A 20,455-nucleotide genomic window follows, 5' to 3' on the forward strand; every position below is an offset into this window, starting at 1 on the left:
TACGTGACTAATGTTTTTTGCAGCCTTGGTCCTTTCAAGCACTGTACTCATTGGGTCATCCACTGCCACAGTAGTTTAATTTAAGCCTCTCTGTTTGAGGTCCATCCCGCCATGACCCTATGAAAATAGGATGTACTTTACCCGAAATATATAAAAAACATAGGTTTGAGTTTGTAATCATGTTCACCACTAAGTCAGTCCTGATGAGGTGCTGTTAAAGGCTGTATTTTCTGTGGGTAGAAACCAGCATGGGATATAGAGGTGAGGTCTGAGGAGGCAGGACTGGCCTTAGCTGACTTGTGACTCACTTAGCTGTGAGGTACTGGTGATAAACTAGTCTCGCTGAGGACACAGGATGGATTTATTTTCATTAAAAGAAAAGAAATACATACATCATTGATTCTTTATACACTGTGCATGGAAGCACATCAATGAAAATTTACTCCCAGAGGAATACTCATCTGTAGGCAGTGTTCCTGCTTTGAGATGCTTAGGAGCTAAGGAGTGATCCAGTGGACCTGAATATGCTTAACCTTAGAAACACGAGTAATAGCCACATTCAAGTGTCATCGAAGTCAAGCATTTGCAGGATCAGGGCTTTAAAGGGTGCAAGTCTTGTAGAAACACTCCACACACTCTGCTTTGATGAACAGAAGTATTTGCAAAAGGCAATATTTTATAACTAAGGACGTTTTATGATATCAAACACTAGTGCAGCTAAAATGTAAAATACTGAAGGCAGCAACTGCCCAGAGTATATTTTTTTTTATGATTATTTTCTACAGACGTGATAATGGGTACTGGTGGATTTTCACTGAAAGACTTTCAGCTAATCACAGATATGATTGTCAGGTTACATTAATGGGTACCCAAATATACCCTTGGTAAGTGCAACATGTGTCCTAAATGTCACAAGACAAATTAATCCCTGGTGTAATATTGTTAATTGGGAGGGTTGTATGAACAATTAGTCCATTATGCATCACTATAAATCCATTCTAGCAATTGGACAGATTTTCTTGTTTGTAGGAATAAAAGGAAGCAGCAATCATGTTTCCAATCTGCTTTCATGGTCTAAGTAATAAGGTTAGTACTGTATCCTGCTTTTCTGTATTTAATGGGAAAGGATTCTATACAAAGGCCAAGAATAATCCATCTAATATGCTAATTTCCTAAAACTAAGGACACCAAAGCTACCATTAAAATAATTCAAATGCAGAAGTAACTACAAACAGATTCAACTGTATGTTAAGAGTGGGAAACCATGTATTTTGAAAGAGTGACATATTTATATTGACGTAACTGAACAGAATTTAGGTTATTAAATGTAATGTCCCTACTGAAGAGAAAATTCTGTTAAAAGGGGAATGAATACACAGCTAGTCTACTTACTTAAAAAAAAAAAAAAAAAGTTGCAGCTATTAGAAACCAAGGAATTCTGGGTAACGTAAAATTAAGGGGTTTTAAAGGTAAAATGTGAGTCCTTGGCAGGCACCATCGCAATATAACTTGTCAGGATGGGAAGTGGCCCGGCTTTGAAAAGAAGGGGAGGTCCACAGCTAAGATCCGCTGAACATTGGAACTCACGTCACATGTGGAGTTTCTTTCATGTGTTAGTGTGCTACCTCTCATCGCACACAGAAAAGCAGATAACGGTTATGGGAAAACTGACTATCTTACACCATAATTCACTAAAATAAACTTATCAGTGTTTTGGGAAGTGTCCTTAATCTGGTCCTTAGACACTTCTCTGTTGGAAAATTACATATTCGTCATGACTTTTTACCGCCCTGTAACTTCCCAAATTGGTCCACAGCCTCTTGTCCTGCTGCTTTGCTCATCATTGTGTCATTATCCTGCCTATCTATGCCATAGCCTAGATCTTTGTTCTGCCTGTCTGCTGTTTGCAGTATTATATCTTACTACCCACAGGCGAGCATACCAAAACAGTTCCACAGTGATTTAAGCATTTTATATAATTCTTAATCTGCAAGGAAGTTTCATATGAATTGTGGACAAAATGGAGATGAAGCCATGCTAATCTCTTTGGCATTCTTCATCAGCTGAAGCGGACATTTAACTCATAAGCAGTAGTGTCCTTTCTCAACAGCGAGGACAACCTAATGAGCCAAACAAGCAAATCATTTAGGTCTTCTTTGCAGAAGCATAGTTTAAGTAGCACAACATTCCTTGTCCACGAGAATACTTATCTAATATGGAAATCAAAGGAGACAGTGCTAGCTGACAAGTAATCTGCCAATCTACAAAAGATATAGGAGAATCAAAACACTGAAATCCTGTAGGCGTTTCTTTATATTTTGACCAGATAATGTTGAAAGATGGGGAGAACAATTGGACAGAATGGCTCAATCTCTCCTCACGGTACCTACCGAACAGACTCTGGCAGTGTTAACTCTATGCACTGTCCTGCCATATCTGTAGAGCCAGCTTCTGGAGTAAAGGGAGTATTCAATCAATAGCTGTGTGCTGAGACCACCAGGAGTGTCATCTGGGATGATTTTTGATATGGAGGCCAGTTCAATCTGGTCTGGACTCAGAGTGCTGGGTCATTGCACTGGAGAATTAATTCCTCTTGAGCTTGATGAAGGGGAAAATTTTTCCTGTATCCTAGCGTCATTGCATAAGTGTGACACTGAAGGCAACAAAGCTGCAGACAAAGAACAGTAGCTGTGCGATGGTTGGAAGTGCACCCAAGGGCTCTTTCCTCAGTTCTGGTCTCCTTGATGAGGCTAATTTTGAGAAGGCAACTCCTGTGCTTTGTTGGGGAAATGTGGCTGCTACAAATTTTACAGTAGGCAATGCCAGCATGGCATAATAACAGTATTTTCCTATTTTCTTGTCGCATGTCACGGTGGCATGCCGTTGCACACTGTGATGTGAATGTTGTGCAGGTAGCTGCAAAGTCACGCAGGGATATGTCTCACAAGACAGCTACATGGGAGTCCTTGCCTTGCTAGAGACTTGCACATGAAAGGTATAATTTTGATAAACTGAACACTCACATGCATAATTAAGCAGCTACATGGTGTTGTGTGTCATACCAATTTGATGATCAAGATGAAGTGCAATAATTTTCAAAAGTAATAAGGGAAATATAAACAGCAATAATATAACTACATACAGCAGGAACAAGACAGAACTGGCATTAGTCTTTGTTAGAACAAGGGAATGTCTTTACAGATCCACAAACAATATGATCTCAATAATTCCTGAACTTGGAAACAGATGCACAGGATATTCTCTCCAGCAGTACGATTTTGATTTTCAGCTCATCTGCCAGAGAAATTACAAACAATGAGAAAGTGGGTGGGACGGGAAGGGAACGCAGAAATCCCCATATCTCCAAATGTCTTGCTGTGGCAGTAGGTTTTCAAAAGCCACATTAGCTGAGTCACTCAGTACTCTGAGACATTCCCTATTAAAACAAAACAAAAATTTAGCATAACTGCTTTAATACCACAAGCCTCATAGAACATATAAGAAATTTAAGCAGGAGGAGGAATTGGGAACCTATTATATGTCCAGCTTTAGGGAATCCTTTGTCATAAGCAATAAAACAGAGCTCTACTTGCCAAGACAAACTTGCAAGTCATTACGGGGTAGCTTTTCAGGACTTACTATCACTACTGAGCACTGTTAAATACCTGGCCTGTGGTAGGAATGGCCCAGGGTAGACTTTAAACTGGTGAAGAATGACATACGGAGTGCATGGGGAGTGTAGCCTAGTGTATTGCGTGTGTCACTGAAGTAGCAGAAGAGACAGAGAAAGAGAAAGACATGCCAGTAGGTTGGGCTCCTTCGTCTCCTGAAACCTGAAAGAAAAGAAAGCTGTAGGAAATTCACGTGGAAATATCTTGCGCACATACAGGCACAGATGGTGCAGTTCAAAGGCAAAACATCCTCTTTTCAGAAAGACAGAGAGTCCTTTTTTATAACAATGGTTCGCTACCAACAGGAATGAGGGACCGTCCCCGAGACAGGGAATTTATACTCCTCTTGTATTTAGGCTTAATCCTCGTGTAAGGCATGCATATACCACAAAGTGTAGCTACTCACGATGAATCTGTCGTGCAGATGGCAGGGTCTCAGGAAAGCGACTGGAGCGCGTGTGATGCTCTGTGTTGCAAACCCTGGTCCTTTCCCCACAGAAACAACTGGCCAAGGCAGGAGTGGTGCAGGGAATGGCCATTATGTCTTTATTTCAGTCACCTGAAGTAAGTCCAAAGTCAGCTTGCTGAATGCTAGACTTACGTTTCTATATGGCTCTTCCTGGTGGGTTGCGCATGTTTCCTCCTAAACCAGAACAAACTGTGTTTATGTGTTATAAAATGCAGGTAAAGACTAGAAGACCATACCGCTGCCAAAATACACTGAAATGTGTTGAAGTATGAAATACTTTTCATGTTTCCAGACACCTGGCAGAGCAGGGCCACATCATGAAGCTCCTGGAGCCACTCTCAGCTGGCCAGCTCCTCTGCTTTGACTTGGCCCATTTCTCTCCCATCGTTGGAGCACCACCACCGGCCATAAGCCAGTCCAGACCCTTCAGACAGAGAGGACATACATCAGGAGGTGTGTGCTGATACGAAAGGATTTCAGATTATTGTCTGCTGAATGCCTGCAGTGTATCTTACCACAGGTGAAGCTGTTCCCCACGTGGGCACCGAAAGAGTTTTCCTGCAGGTGAGACTGGCAGGGACCGCTGGAGGGTGTTTTTGACCATAGCATGGGAGCTTGGACAATTTTTTAAGAACTTCTGTAAGTTTTCTTTTTAACACATGCCCTTTTATGGTAGGAATCTAGACCACTTCTGATGTTCTTGAGCTCTCTTGCTTTTGTCCGTGGCTCATTATAGCTGTGTTTTCAGTCTTTTACTGTAGACTTAAAGCTTGGTACCAGATATTAAAGATATTTGTGACCTGAGGGGAATTTGGAGACTTTCTATGAACTCCTGCGGATTCATCTGCCCTAAGCTGGGCATCTAGCATAGCGCCAAATTCCTGCACTAGTCCCCCCAAAGCTCCTTTAGCAAAAAGGAGCAAGAACCCTCAGAGGATGATTCACCTCACTAAATGCAGCTGTCTAGCTAGGTGAGGTGTAATGCCTGCGCTCTCTGCTATCTATAAAATGACCTTATGGGACCTGGGCAAGCTGAGATGGCCAGTGAATCCTACCCTGAATGCCTATAACCTGATTTTCTATGAGTGTGGCTGTGTCAGCTGTTTCCACCTGTATATCCCGCTTTTAAGCAGTTGCCAGGTTATCCAAAGTGAAGAGATTTTAGTGGATATTTGGCTGTGGCTGTTTTGTGCACTGCTTGTACCGCAGGCAGCAGGGGAAGGAAAAGAGGCCAGTGGCAGCTCCGTGAGGACACAGCATCCAGCTACAACCAAAGGGGAGAGTCTCCTTTTCACTAATTCGTTACACTGAGCAGTGAAAATGGATGAGAAGGTCTACCTCATGAAGAGCTAAAATGCCAGGAGATACTCAGAGTGAGTGAAGGAAGGTGTATATCTTCTTATTTTTTCCTCCTGTTGCATAGTGAAGATTTATCTTGTGCCTGGCAGGTCTTGCAGCTGCACCTTCCTTTTCAATACTTTGCATTATCAAGAAGGACAAAAGAAATTAATTTTACTGAGATTGAAACACTGTTTTATTTGGGTTTTCCAAATACTGCAGCTAGTGTTTTTGACTGACAATGCTCAGGAACAGGAATGAATGAAATGAGGAAATTTTACCCACTCACAAATCCTAATTTTTACTTATTGAGAAGTTTGTGGGAAGGTGTGCTTTAGTTTGCGAGGAGGACGTTAACAGCACAGGCATTCACCTTTCTGGGTCTGAAAATTCATATCCTGTGGGTTAACATCAACTTTCTTGTGGTTCATGATGTTGTTGGATTCCCAGTTCTGTTCTCTGCCTGCAAATGCAGCACGTCAAGTGCTGACAGTGAGCTGTACCAATGCTGATATTCAGTGGATAAACCCTGAAAGCTGGCCAGAAGTGCTTCAGCCATGTGTGCCTCCCTTTCCATAGTTTCTTTCTGAAGAGTATGTTAAAGCAGTTCTGGGTCTGATCAGGAGAGATGTCCACCCACGTGCCTGCCTGACTTAGGCTATTAGTGTTTATTAGCACTCTCTAACACAAGTCTAGCCTATCAAACATGCTTTTCCTATTAAAAAAAAATTACTATGACATGCCGATCATAATTCAGTACTTGATGGGCTAGTCTAAGGCTACACTTCATGTTTAGCAAGCTTTTTTTTTTCCTGTCTGTTGCTTGGGTTTTGGTTTTTTTGTTTTGTCTTGTTTTGTTTTGTTTTTAATATCAGTCAGGGAATGTGGGGCAACTGGAAAGCACTTGGAGCTTTATGATCTTGTCCAGCACTCGTCTTTAAATAATGCAGTCTTGTGTCCAAGGAATGGATAGATGTGTAGAGCCATAAAAGTGAAAAACCTGATTACATAGTATTTACAGCCTTTTGCTCCTTTATATAATAGCTCCTTAAGCTTTCTTCCACTGTGTGTGTCTGTGCCCCTGACAGGTCCTCAGGCAAATCTTTAATTTGCCTCAACTTCCCAGTCTTCAGCTACTACAAAAAGCAACATTTTCCTTCACTCCATCACCTTGAAGGTGATGCCCATGTAACGAATTGTAAAATAATTTATATCAGAGATAAAAAAAAATACTTCTGACCTTATCTGGTCTGTCATACTACCGAAGTATTTTTCCAATGAACTTCCAGTCTGATTTTAAGCAGTAGGAACTTCAAATATGGTTTGAAATATCCCACTGATTTCTCACACAACTAGCCCCAACTGTATGGAAGTAATTCTCTACCCACTTTTGATGGTGATCAGCTTTTATATAAATGGCCCCATCCTCATGAGCACAAGGAATAGCAAATATTGCTGTCTTGCCAGGAGACCTGTACCTGCGAAGGTAGTTCTCAGCCATGTTTAAGACATATGGAGAGTGCAGTAATAACTAAGTAAGGATTTTCTTCTATGAACTCCAAGCTAGCATCAGGGATCATACTTCAGAGTCATGTTATTACAGCAGTAGATGATCTATTGCCAACTACCTAACTACGAAGAAAACTTGCCGCAGCTAAGAAGTGCCCACAAGAGACCAACGCTTCCCTGCAGCACTTCATCTTTTTTAAACAAGGGATAAATACATTTCTTTAAGTTCTTGCTCACGGATTTTCCTTTTCATAATTCTCCCAGTGGGGGGGTGGCTCCTGCTAAAAAAATTGTCTGGGGATTCAGGTCGCAGAATACTTGTATTCTCTGAGATGCGGTGAAGGTTGTAGGCAACCTTGCAGGGGCTCTGGTGCTTCCAAACTGTAGCTCGTGCTCCTTCTGCTCCCTTCGCTGGTGGCTGCTTCCAGCATAGCCCACCCTGGCACAGGGGGTCACGGTACAAGGAGACACCAGCTATTGCTAATGTTGCTTCGGAGCCAGGGATGCATAGGAAGCGATTTTCATGTCTGGAAGAGAATCTGTGAGGCTTTTCCTAGCCTTAATCAGGATGAAAGATGAAAACCTGGGGGGGGGGGGGGGGGGAGAGGGATCAACTTGAAAGAAAAAAAAATAACAAAGATTGGACCGGGCTTTTTGGAAATTTTTGTTCCAGATTTTTAGGCTTTGTTACTATAAATGAACTACTTTAAAGAATCGTTATTTTGATCGCCAAAAAGCAGCTATGTCTCCTATAAAAGAAAAGTACAAACCAGCACATATTAATAATTAAACCCTCATCATTTCATATTATAGAGAACAGTCCAGTGCTCAGCAATCTAACACTCTCCAAGAAATAATAAAATAAAAAAAAAAATCAGAGAAAAATTCTCAATTAGAAATACTCAGTAGTGCTGCACTTCTGAGTGATTTCTGAGCCCGTTGCTTCACAAACATGTCTGCTGGTGTAACTAAGAGCCCCTGGGAGAAGCAGCCCCTCTCTCCCACCCCCACCTGCTCACTCCTGCACTGCACCCCTCCTTTCCACTGGGGCCGTGTAGTGCAGACGAGGAGAGGGATGCTGCAGAGTAAGGTTAAGGATCGTGTGTGGCGGCTGGGCGTGGGGTGCAATTATTAGTGCGCTGATGAACTCCATCACCAGCTGCTGCCGCAGGGAGAGATCTTGCTTTTTCCCAGCTTCCCATCCCACTGCTCCCTTGCACCAGCACAGAAAGCCTTGCTGATCTCGTGGTGTGCCGGTTCAGGGAGTTCATCTGCCAGCAAAGTAACTACTAAAATAACAAGAGGAATATTTTCCTGCTAGTCTAGGTCCCTTCGCCTAGAGACATGCCAGCCCAGCAGAAGAGGATGGACTGCGTGCCTTGGACAAGGAGAGTCAGGAATAGCCGTGCAGCAGCCGCTTGGGTCAGCTCAGCCGTGTCCCAAAATCACACTTTGAATTTGGTCTGGATCAGTTCCCCCCCCCGCCGTCTGATTCATTGTTTGGCCACACAGATGTTTGTGCCGGGCTCAGGGAAGCCAGCGTGGCTGTGGGAATGAGAGGCTCAGGACACGGAGAGGAGGATGGAGGGGGACAGGGTGAGTCCCCCAGCGATGCTGGTGTACACAGCCTGTGAAACTGCAACCGGAGAAACACTGAGCTCACAGGGGCACCAGAGCTTTACCTTGATTATTGAAACCATCACGAGGGCTCAGATGAGTTGACGAGAGCTCGCGCAGCTTTGGCTGCATCAAAATCTTGCCCCTGCCAGCACATCCCACCGCTCGGCACCAGGAGTGTCACTGCTGAGAACTTCCAGCTTGGGGCTCAGGAGCAGCACTACAGTGGGAATAGGTAGAGGGTGTAATCCTTTGATGGATGTGGGCAGGGAGCCGAGGAGACTGCTTGGAGAACCATAAGTAAATATGTGCCATGGGGAGGTGGTGGTGGTGGTGGTGGTGAAGAGTTTCAGCTCATTGGGAGCTGGTCTTTTAGGGGCAGTAGAAATAAGGGGACGGAGACATTTCTTCTGGAAAAGAGAGAAGTGGGAAGAGCCCCCTCTTATGCCTGCTTCACGCTCTTCCTCCCACCACCAGGACCCCCTAGCTCTCAGGTCCCGAGGCGATGGGCTGTGCGTCCCTGCTGGGAGCCCCACACCCTGCGGCAGAAGCCCACCCCGGCTGTGTGGGCAGGCTGGGTCCTGGTCCCGCACCAGCACCGCCCCACCGGCTCTGCCCCGGCCAGCTGCAGGTTTGCGCCTTCAGTGTTCCATGGAGAGAGGCAGGAATGAACCCCTGGAGAACTGGTTGTGAGAGGCTGGAGAGGAAGGAGCAGCCTAAAGCCGAGCACCTGTGTCAGCTGGATGGAGTCTGTAGGAAGAAAGTGCAAAGGTTTTCTTAAAGTCTTCATTGCCTAAGGAGGAGCTAGCAACGTATTTTCATTCGCCTTCGTAGAAGTGAGAAATCAGAGCTGATGCTAAATATAGGTGAAACAAAGGGCACAGTGGAGAACAACAGTACCTTTTTTAGCTTCTGGAACTAAGATGAGTGATAGCATCTTGTACCACTCTGTGTATTCATATAATATTTGGGGGTTTCCTGCCTATTATAACATGAGGTAGGTATAATTTGTCATGTCCTATGGCCCAAAATATGCTTTTACTGTGAGAAACAGTAGTATGAATAGCACTAGAACAATCCATGGGTTTGTCTCATTAGTTTTCAAGGCAAATGTGTTTGTTTGGCTTTCCCAGCTGTGAAAATTACAATCTCAGCCTGAGATTTGAAAGATAGACTGTACTCTTTTGTATCTGCGTATCGGCACTGATCTTTTTTTCTTTAAGTGTATGACAAGCAAATTTTTCCACCAGTGACATTTGTCCAACCTGGTTGTCTTCAGTGGAATCTCACAGTAAAGACAAAAGGGAGGTATTTCATCAATACATTTTTGAACACTTTACAAATTAGACTACTGGGTAAACTAAGGAGTGAAGAGATGGTATGACTTGTTTCACAGGCACACAGCAGAGGAGTAGAAGAGGTCTCTCTTGTGTCCTACCTTGGCACTGTCTCAGCTAAACAATACTACCCAATGTTATTTTTCGGAAGACAATAATTTTTTTGATAGCCAATAAAAAGCAGGTTAGGCTATTTTTTCCTCTGATAAATTCACTACAGAAGGAAAAAAAAAACCAAAAAAGGTAGTTATCACCAGAATGAAAAAACTGTTTCTACAGAGTCAGCAGATTTACTAACGTTGTGCCTTCTTTACTATAACACCTTTGCAAAATGGAGCCCAACTTCATGAAAGCAAAAATAAAATAAATAATGAAACACCAGAAGATGCACTTAGCAGCTCTTGCTCATTTCATGTTCTAGTTGGTTTTGTATCTGTCTGCCTTAATTTGTCTAATTTGAAAAAAAAAAAGATCTAAGACTGTTCATAGAAGAGTTGACCCTAGTTTATATTGATTTAGAAACGGTTTAGTTTAAATGATACAATCCTGAACTGCTGAACAACCTGAGAAACAATCCCTTTCACTGTTTCTTTGAAGGAAAAGAATGACCCATCTTCTTTCATTTTTTTCATGTCCTCTTTGTTCTCCTCCCTTCTGTTAAACACGCAGCATGAAAAAACCGTCTTTGGCAAGAATTTTAATAGTTCTTGTTAGCGGTTCTGGCACTGATAATTTCAAAGGCTTCTCTGCTTCCCTGTCGGTGGCTGAGCAAGGAGTGGAAGCAGCTGCCTCCTTCTGCAGCCCCACCGGAGAGACACGATATAGCAGTCCTGGGCTCTGTCTGCACGGACGAGAGCAGACAGACACCAGCTTGCTCTGTCCAAAGTGAAGCACAGCCCCGGCTCCAGTCCAGGAGGTATACGTCCCGTGGCGTAAACCACTATGCTATGTGCTCCCATATGCAGTACTGAGCAATCTGTAGTGCTTTGGGGTCGCAGCCAGTACTTTCTGCATGTTGATGCTGCATTGCAACAGTATAGCTATACTACTCAATTGATGAGGGCAGTGGGCAAAAGGAGGTACTGAGACTGGCCGTACCTACGCTGCTTCCCTAAAAGCCGGGCAGCGAGCTGAAGCCTGACATAATCCCTGACTCTTGCGTGCCTACACGCTCTGCGCTCAGCAGCTCCTGGTGCCTCTGTGTCAGGCAATGCAGGTCCCCTCCTGGAAGAAGACCCACGAGGACGTGACCTTGCTGCCCGGCACGGGGCTGTCTGATGAGAGATGCTGTGCTCAGCCCATTGACCGTGCAAGCAGCTCCGTGTTTGAGCTAGTGCAAAGGTGTAGCCCAAGTCTGAGTTTTTCTCCTGTGAGCACGGGACTTGAAGGGAGATCTGAACCTGAGGCTGGTCTTGGACCTTTGCTTTAAATACACTGCAGATGTACCTACTGAGACAAAAAGAGTCAAGCAGTGCGACCAAAACCCAACTCCCCAGAGGAAAATTGGCAAAAATGGTTACTGGAAAGTTGTGCTAAAGAGGGTAAGCTTATAAACTGTTCTGATCATTGGATACCTCCTTATTTGTAGATCAATTGTCGTATAGAAGGGGATAAAATAAGATTATTTGTCTGTCAAAAGGCATAACCTACTAGGAAGAATTCGATGAACAAAAAATTTAATTTTCTGCCTTAATACGCATTCAAGCTTAAACCAGACGTGATGGAGCACTATCCCTTGTGGAGACATATCCCAGGTTTGACACATTTGTGACAATCATTTTGCTCTGTAGGATCCTGTGATCAACTGTTTGTGGCTTTAACATTACTCAGGGCAGCAGGAAGAAAATGACACCGTAGCCTTTTGTTTTGAGACTCCAGGAAACAAAGCCTGCGGAAAGTAGAGTCCTAATCCTAAGAAACTAATGCTAAGCATTAGTTTACTTCAGCTGAAAATCTTTTATACAAGTAATACTTGAGTTAAATTAAATTGGCCTTCTTTCCCTCCCCCCTTTCCTACAGTTTTTCCAACATTAGGCTTTCAGTTATCTTATTACACCACACTTAAAACTTTATCAACCATACTGTGTAAGCTAAAGAGCTAACCAGCTATGCCTGCATGGAGAGAACAAATAGAATCATATGAAACAAAGACTTCTGTGCAAAACATTTAAAATGGAGACCTTATTATTATTGGAAGCTAGTTTGGATCAAAAGAAGTTATCAGAACATATTTTCATGTATATAATGTGCACGCTTATATGATATATATGAATTTGTTAAATGAAATGTAAATTTGCCTCTTCCCTGTATTCTCTGTTCTTTCTGAACTTTTGTGTAATGATATTAAGCCTAGTCTCCCAAAACTGAAAAAAGAGAGGTATGTATTTAGGCACACAGACTTATATACAACTTGAGAACCTGAAGATACCTATATTGTACTGCCCTTCCCTGCTTCACCTCACTTTAGACAGGGTCAATACATTTGTCTTCAGTATTTATGGACTGACCAGTGCTATGTATCACTCAGGTAGAGGTGGTAGATACTTACAGGTTTACCAGTCTCAGCTATATACCATCCATGAACTCCTCACCATTGGCTTTTCCTCTAAACTTCTGAGTAGCTTCAGACCGTAATCTGCTGTCACAACTAAAACAAAATAAATGGATCTACTGCAAGTACGTTTCATTCATCCATCTAAATATAGACATATATTGACTCAGGGTGTAGGCTGGGCAAAATTCAGCTTTTGATCAGCAGCTGATTTCTATTTGGAGTCTCAATAAAGCCAAAATAGGAGCTTTATCCCACTGGAAAGGGTAATTACTCAGCCCTCCTGTGGACTTCAGGAAGCTACAGAAGTGCCGCATAAAAGAAAGCTCTATGAATATAGAATTGTTGCACATAAAACCAAACAGTAAAATTTCACTGAAATTATTTAAATTACTTAAGTCAAGAACCTGAAAGTTAGGAAATGCCAATCATCTTGTTTATATTTAATTACTCTCCATTACAAAGTTATCTGCAGGACAAGTAGAGGCTATTCATATAAGGTGGGTTGCATACTTCGGTGTACTTCAGTATTTATGGGTTCTCTCAGCTTACTCCAGACTTGGGGCAGACTGTTATCAAATAGACAGGAATTATGGCTGTGGCTGGGGTTCAGCGTGAACTCAAGCCAATGTGACAGGTGAGGCATTGTGTAACAGACTATTTATCTGAGATGGTTCCTGAACCAGTGATTCATCAATATCTCCATCACGTGTTCCAGCCATTGGATTAGCCGTTACATAAACCATTAATCTATATTTCATTAGTCCTACAAGTGGAAATACCAACGTGCTTATCAGAAAGGCAGATTTTAAGTATTTTGATGCTAAGTGAAGGTCTTCTAAACCATAAGGTAGAGAACCTTTGAGTGCATACCAACACCTTGGCCCTAGCTCAGTCTGATTCAGCTTGTTATAATTGATATAAATTGGAAGAAATTTTACCAGTGCTAAAAAAACCTGTGCTAGCATAAACTGGTCTGAGATCAGACCTGGACCTCATGGGACTGGTATGGTGGTGAGTGCTTTTGACAGACTATTCAATAGGTTGCCCAGATCATCTCTGAGATATATATGGACAATTGAATCTCGACGTGAGAAGAAAACTTCACAGTTTTCAGCTTTGTTTGCGTGGGTTGAAAGCGATTCTCCAGGGTGCATCCACTGCTTATAACTGCTCAGCTGTAAATCTGAATGAAGGCTGGAGAAACAAAAAGCTGCCTATGTAGACAAACCACTTGGCTCAATGCCCTCTTCAGTGTTTACCCAGGCTGCAGACTGTTTTAGCAAAAGAAATCAAAGAATAAATATGCTCTAAGGTCTAAAGATTCTCTCAACTATGTAAAATCCAAAATAAGGGCTGGGAAGGGCAGCTGCTCATTTGCATTCCTGGCATCCGGTGCTAACGACTGGAAGAAACTGTAAGAAATGCTGGTTTTGAGATGCATTAATGTTTAAAGGAAAACCACACCTAACAGAACAGCATCCTTTTTTTTTTTTTTTTTTTTTTTTGCATTTTTCCACTTTCTGTGCTCTTTATACACATAGTTGAGATGCCCTCATACCAGACATTTTTTATACAGCATGTGTGTTTGTTTTTGTTACTATGCTGAGCTCTCCAGAGACTCTTTTCTAGGCTGAGCTCTGCTCTCCCACTCATCCACTGCAACTTCTTTCAGACATCTCTCCTGAAGGGCTGGCTTTTCCTTTGGCCCAGGGTTTTCCGCGCTCAGGTGGAGGTGATTTGCCCTGGGTGTTGCCCTCTCATTTTATTTCCCAGTTTATGATGACTATTCCTCTCCTTTCTTTCTTAAAATCAGAGAAAATGTAAATTACATAGGTTTCCTTGCAGTAAAACATACCTGTTGAACTTTCTACCGCAGCAATTTTCCTTTTCAGATTTGCAAATCTTCTGAATGAATCTGAACCGTAAATGCCGATACTTGGAGACCATTCGTGTTTACTAGTTGAAGCCTGGTTTGGGAAACTGAGCTCAGAACTGAAAGTATGAGTTCCTAAGCTTTCCTCATCTCTGCCTGTGATGATTTCTGAGCATATTTTGCCCTAACAAGACTTGCTAATGTTTATAATATCTTGCTAATGTTTATAATCTCTTCCAGCATTCAAATGGGTAGAAGACAGTGGTACTCGGATCATTTTTTGGACTGGTCCCCAGTTAGGTCACTGAAAAAAAATGGTAAGGTGAACAGCCTTTTGCCTGTATTGGCAAAAGAGAGCCAGTGCCACATTTACGCAAATGGCTTTGCTCTAACAGCTGGTCCATATCACAAAGTACAATCCCTTCTGTATGCCTCAGTAAGGCAACAAGACGGAAATTCCCGTTCTCTGCTACTTCAGCAGAAAGTGAGAGGCTATGGTCTTGTATTAAGAAATCATTACTCTTGTTTTCTATACTGAGGTGCTATTGAGATATAATGAAAAATTTGGAGCAAAACTGTTCTTTTATTTTCCCTGCCACTTGTGCACTTGCTGTCAGCGCCTGAACCTAGATAGAGTAGGTGTTTGAGTTACCACCTGATGCAGCTCTGCTTACGTATAGTTCCTTTCCTGTAGAGTTTTTGTAGTGGCGTTTCTCTGGCCCTATTCCCTCCAGCAAGCCTCTTGTCTCCAGTAGGAAGACCAAGAAGATGAAATCCCAGCCCACTTGAAGTTAATGGCAAAACGATCATTGACTTTAACAGGGCCATAACTTCAGCGCCTAACACCATAAAGCAGCCTTCGGTACAATTGATTTCCTGAATGCATTCACTGAATATATGGTTTATTCTAAGGGTTTCCGAATGTTGTTTGTTCAGAAAGTACCCACAGTGGCTTGTGGCTTCTCTTTTCTTTCCTCTGTAACAACAAATTTCATTATTATAATTTAACAAATAATAGGTTTAAGGGTTTACCTGAATAAAGGATGGGATAATAATCTGTCTTACCTCACAATGGCACAAAATCACCAGTACTAAGGTTCCACAGGATTCTCGACACATTAGAAGCTGAAATTTCACCATCATAAAAAACCCCCACCCCATGACCCAAAAGCAGGGCACAGAACTGTCTTCCTCAGTAGAAGTGGGTTTTTAGACTGGAGGAGTCGAGTCAAAACCAAGCTAAAAGACCTTGCCAACTGCTTCAGGCATCGGGACTGACCCTGAACCTGAGCCTTTATTTTGAAGTTTCATTGAACTTGAACTGGAATTTAATCAGGACCTCAGTCTCAGCTGACCCCAAATCTGAACTCAGAAGCAAGTTTTGCCGGTTTGATTTCCTCCATGAAAATTGGATAGGTGCATCTCAAGTTATTTTATCAGCAGCACCTCAGGCTGGAGATGCTGTGCTTAGTGTGAAGACAGGAAGCTGGTTTCTGGTTAGAGGGAGGGTAGAGAAATTTAAGACTTCTTTACAATAAGAGTAGATGGGACCATTTTTGCATGTCGTGAAAGGGAAGGATGCCACAGGCACATGAGCGATATGAGGCAGAGATGGCCTGACAGTGGTGTCAGCACCACGTACTACGTGACTAGGACTAAGCTGCACCTAAATGGATTTCCAAACTACAGCTGTGACCCTCCAGATCCACCAGATCCTGCCCCTTACCCAAGAACGGAGAACACTTTATCTAATAACACTGGCTTTTTTGGCAGTCTCACAATGGTATATATTTGGCACATTATTGCATAATTACATATCACAACATGTAATTACATATTGCAATCTGTAAGACTACATATTACACAGGATCAGTTATCCTGTGTAGTGTATAATCCATCTAAGTATCAAGAGAATGTGGTTAAAAGCCTATAGTTTCTATGCGGAATGTAAACTCATCCAATATGAATCAGTAGTAAAATCAGCATGACATATATTCGAAGGAAAATGGGTTTGACAAATAAGGTCAATGAAATTTTTATCTGTAAATCAACCAGAGTAGAACAAATATCGTTGTTTGGGTCTGTACATTCAAAGAAGGAATCAGAAAATGAACTGAGTAACCACTGAAAATCAATTAACATCTTGTCTGAAAGCACTGATAAACACAGATTTTTTTCTGAGTCATAAAAACAGGCAAAAGAGAAACATCTCACCTAATGTCCGCAAAGCTGTCCAGAACTGAAATGTAATGTCACTGTTAGTAAATGCATATACCCCTTAATCAAACTACCGCAGGTGGAAACCCACAATTTTGTAAGAAAACATCAGATAAAATTGCAGCGCAGTTTGTCAACAGGCGTTCTCTGTGTATCTTTGGTTATATTTATTGCAAGCTTATTCCGCTGAGCTGAATCCCACTATTAGTATTAGGGGAAATATTTATTTGCTTGATTTGTGATAGTAGTCATTTTTATTTGAGTTCCAGCTTCTCAATTGCAGTTGAAGCTTTATTCAATGAAACCCAATAAAAGCACAGAAAGAGATCTCTTCCCTGCCTGACAGCACGTTGTAGCTTTGTCTCACCCACATGGTGATGTACAGCACAGGTACGTACGGACAGGGTGGTGCGTGCCGATTGATTTGGTGGCTTATGTGTGTTAGAGGCAAGGTTTTGTAATCCTGTGCTTTCAATTCCAGAGCAGCTTTCTAGAAAGCAGATTGGAAGTAAGCTGTGCTCCAAGCCAAGCTACACAAGGTTTCGTGTGAACAGGTTAGGAGCTTGTGCCAGATCGAAAGCTGCTGGCTGATTTATCCGCCTTGTTGGTAGGCTATCAGAAGACAACACCTGGCTGAGCTAAACACAGTAGTGGCTGGAAGATAAGAGGCGGTTGTTCTTGAAAGAACCAGATGAAATGTAACTAGCTGAACTGCCATTAATTTGGTCTTACTTCATAGCACGTAAAACAAGGTAAAAAAAGAAGAGGCAGCTGCAGAGAGCTCGTGACCCACCCTCAGCTCTGGCAATCAGTCAGGCAAGCGTTTCCTGAAGCCCCTCTGAAGCTTTAATGGAGCACACCTGTTGCCAAGGTGGCATTTAGACGAAGAATCCGTGCAGCCGCTAAAACCATCCCCGGACCTGTACTCCTTCCCACCTAGCCTTGACGGCAGCCCACCCTTGGCCTGAGGGCAGGGGGCTCTGCCCACCTGGTGGCTGCCCCGAGCAGAGGTGGCACCGCCAGCTCCGAGTTGGCCCCGGTGCAGGCTGCTGAAGTGCAAGATGTTTATCGGCTGGGGGAGCTTTGTGATGACGTGTTTGTAATTTATGAGGGCTTTTTTTTTTTTTCTTTCTTTCTTCCCCCCCCCCCCCCCCCACTGGCTACATTTTAAATCGTTGGTGTGATTCTCAGTCATTCTTGTGCCAGGATATAAATCACTCACCTCCCAACAGCTATTCATGTGTCTGTAGCAAAGTGCTTTCTGTGTGGTAATTTGAAAGGCAATAAGGGAAAACTGGTACAGATCAATAATGTAGGATTTTTGGGGTGTTTAGTGCAGAAAATGGAATGAAAGATATTCTTTGAGGATAAAACATCTGTTACAGCCCATTATAAATAGGAGAGCTGGGATTTAATGGTAAGTCTGGCACATGGCACTGTTATTGTCCTAACCAAATAAAGAATATGTGTTTACAAGGAATACATTAATGCTTGATGAGGCATGGATAGCACCATAAAATATCAGTTGCTTCATGTATTTATGAGGTGAACACTGACTATTACTGATTTTGTAGAAAAGTCTATCTTGCATTAAAAGGCTTGTGATGAGGAATTTTATAGCCACAAACACCAGTGACATTAAAGAAGACAGAGCTAGATGCTGCAGAGCGCATAAGGAAATATGTTGTCTGAAAAAATGCTCTTATTGCTGTGCTGTGCTTTGAACTTTTTATTTTCCCTCTGTGGGGCTGAGGTGAGCAGGCATAAATTTGGCCTTCCCAGGAGAGCCGAGCAGAGCAGCAGCGCTGTCTCCTTTGCCGCAGCCGTCACCCTTTCTATCTCTGAACCCTGTGATCTGTCCCCTCGCAACCCGAGCGCGGTAAACCCTGCTGCCACCGCCCTCGTTAAAACCAACCAAAATCTTCCCAATTCCCTTCTGCAAAAGGTGGCCCCTGAGATGCCTCCTTGAAACACTACAGGAAAAGGTAGTGTTGTTTACGGGATGCTTTTAGAAGAAATAACCCACATTCAGAACGTCTATGTTAAGGTCGTTTCCACTTGTAGAGTGTAATGTTATTTAGTCTTTAAAAAGAGCTAAGGAGAAAGCTTTCTTACTTAACGACAACATTTCTTAAATGGACTATCAGGGAACATCAGAGCGCATCACCACCTGACCTGCAAAGAGGAGCCCTTTATGCAATTACATTTATTTTTATTGGGTTTTGGAGGGGCAGGGGTATGGAGGTGTTAGCAGTAGAAGATGGATTTTGAACAGAATAATTTTGGCAGGTTTGCGCTGTGCAGCCTCTCAGCTTTCTGCTTCCACAATAGTCTAACAGCGGAGTGCCCTGCGTTTGCTTTTTTTTTGGTGGAAGTACGGTGTATTATTGTAACCCTTTTCTTACTCTAAGAAACGGGTCCCCTAAGCTGGCATGGCTTGTAGTTTCTCAAATACTGTTGAATAAGGGATACAAAATATTTTACTTGACACTTCATATTGCTCCTGATTGCCAGCTTGAATATTACAACAGCAGTGACAAAAGCTGAAAGACCCGTTCTGCTGGCCTGATTCATAGGAAAACAATATATTTTTGTGCAAGCTGTCACAGCGAAATCCCCTTGAAACGTTACTCAACATGACTGGATTGCAGAGTCAGGTCCTCTTTGAATAAAAGTCTTTAACTTTCAGAAGAACTGAAGGAGTATGGTTTCATCATTATAGCAAAAATAGATGCCAATGAAGAAAAGATTAATTTTCCCGTCTCTTGCTGAATCCTTGAAGACTTTTATATGATTCAGTGTGCTTTATGAGCTGCGTTTCCAGGAATGCTGGCAGAAAACAGGGTAATCGCTATTTCACCGTCATGTCAGCTTTATTTTAACTGGCCTCCACTGACTTTTGGAAAAACGGGGAGCAATAGGAGCCATCAACCAGCTCTGTTTGTGTATACCTCTGTCTGGTTACCTGACCTCCCCAGCCCGCCTGCTTTATTGACTTTACAGCACACACGGGCCCCCGTGAAATTACTCCGGGAGGGAGGAGCAGGGCAAAGCGTGGAACGACTTAGTCCTCTGAGCAGAGGAGGCGGGAGCCCTCCCAGCAGCCTGGCCAGCAAAACGAGCCGTTCCCAAATCGGCAGCTCGCTGTCTTTTCTGGCAAGCTGCTATGCGGTATCGCCGCTACGGTGTTCTCGCAGGGGCGGCTCTCTGGACTGTAAGTGGGAAGTGAGACCCTGCCCCTTCCTCTCCCTCCCCTCCTGCACCTGCCCCCGTTTATATGTTTTCGTAGCACGGTGAGATAAAATATATGATTTTTTTTTTTTAAGCTGGCCAAGCCAGAATCTGCTATCCAGCTCATCCCAAAGGAGTGCTGCATACGCGTACTCCGTGCGCATGTGCCCCGTGTTCTCTGGGAGTGATGCAGGTGCACAAATCTAAATCTCCAGTGCCCTCTTAAATGCCTTATACAGCCAAGCTGTCCCCGGGGGGTTGGCAGAAAGGACCAAGAGCTTAAAAGAGGTCTCTGCCCTCCAGAGCGGTTGCTGGGTTATTCTTCCCTCTGTGTTCTGACACTTTACAGCAAAATAATTTCACCAGTGTTCAAGAGAATATACATTCTGAGTCTGCTGTTTGGGTCACTCTAGAAATGTCTCCTGCTGTCTCTAATCATGACCTGTGGCGGATGCAGAGGAAAAGGGTGACAGGAAAAGGATGTGAACAGAGTGACCTTGAATTTGCTATATTCCTCAGCTCGCAGAAATCAGCTGATTTGGGGCTTTGGAGATGAGAGCTGCATGCAGATGATCATACAGAGGTGCCACCTACCCGACATTCACTCAGTCAATGCTTTCTAAACCCTTTTGCCTGTGG

The sequence above is a fragment of the Accipiter gentilis genome, chromosome 13, assembly GCF_929443795.1.
Source record: "Accipiter gentilis chromosome 13, bAccGen1.1, whole genome shotgun sequence".
Taxonomy (NCBI): domain Eukaryota; kingdom Metazoa; phylum Chordata; class Aves; order Accipitriformes; family Accipitridae; genus Astur; species Astur gentilis.